The sequence below is a fragment of the Homarus americanus genome, unplaced genomic scaffold, assembly GCF_018991925.1.
Source record: "Homarus americanus isolate GMGI-L3 unplaced genomic scaffold, GMGI_Hamer_2.0 scaffold19117, whole genome shotgun sequence".
Taxonomy (NCBI): Eukaryota; Metazoa; Arthropoda; class Malacostraca; order Decapoda; family Nephropidae; genus Homarus; species Homarus americanus.
This window is the reverse complement of record NW_024754704.1, coordinates 3,646,164-3,647,595: the sequence shown is the minus strand read 5'-3', so window position 1 is coordinate 3,647,595 and position 1,432 is coordinate 3,646,164.

The window sequence follows — 1,432 nt, the reverse complement described above, 5'->3', positions numbered from 1 at the left end:
ATTATATATAGAAAAATAAAAACAGTAGTTTTATTTCCCTATAATCACAATAATTTCTAGTTGAATTATATAACTTCTGTCTAATTATCAAAAAATTATATCACACTTAACTATCACGGTTTGACAGATAATGTAGAGAAAGCAATATGCGTCTCTATACAGACAGACAGAATGGAATCATAATAATGTTTTTATATGTATACAAAGAAACACAGTGAGGGGCATAAAAAACATAAAATCTCTTTATTAACAAAAATAATCTACTCATATAAAAGTTTTTCCATCAACACAAACCTGAATTAAAAAACACAAAAACAAAATATTCTTAATAATATGTAATGATTATTATTTTTTATGTACAGAAAATACATATAGTGACTTGAATATGTATATCTCACACTCCATATATATATGTACACTCGGCTCTGTACAGTTGACGATCAAGACTCCCTGGACACATTATTTTTTTAGTCAATATCTGGTTGGCATCGTCTATAGGTGGGATTATAGGTTTTTTTTTTTGGTTTGATATTTGAGGGATTTGGGCGTTTTAGGATTTTAGGATTTTAATAACTGTTTTATCAGATTTTTAGTTGTGTTATCGAGTCATTGTTGCTGTTGTTGTCTAAGATAACTTGTCTTAATATTATTTATAATAATATAATTCTCCAGCTATAATAAAAAAGTATAATTCTCCAGCTATAATAAAAAAGTATAATTCTCCAGTATAATAAAAAGTATAATTCTCCAGCTATAATAAAAAAAGTATAATTCTCCATTATAATAAAAGTATAATTCTCCAGCTATAATAAAAAAGTATAATTCTCGTTATAATAAAAAAGTATAATTCTCCAGTTATAATCCAATTACATTATAGGATGCCAGAAGCCAGATTTTGGATCGTGTGTACAGGGAATTCTGATCGTAATTGTACAGTGATCACTCAAACAGTAACACCCATCTATTAAATTATATGACTGAAGAACATTGTACACCACCTGACCTGACCTGATGTGGTAGGGGTCATAGGTAACGGTATACAAGGAGGGCCCTATTAAAATATCACTTTTTTTCGGGAAATTTGTTTGTCTATAAAATATTTATTACCTAAAATATTACTAGTTTAGTGATTTTTTTTTTGTTTGTCAGAAATGAAAAAAAGCATGAATGATTTTTTTTCTAGTATTTTTCGACTCGATTTAAAATTTCTTTCAAAACAAAGGGAATGAAACGACTTGACATGACCTAACTACATTTATAATGTGTTTTACCTCGGTTAGGTTAGGTTAGGTAAGGTTAAGTAGGGTAAATAGGAAAATGAACTATCCTAAGAAGCCAGTTCGTAACAACACCTCAGTTGAGCATAAACAGTGTGCGTGTGTTTGTTGTGTGTGTGTGTGTGTGTGTGTTGGGGCTCTAAGGTACTATACTA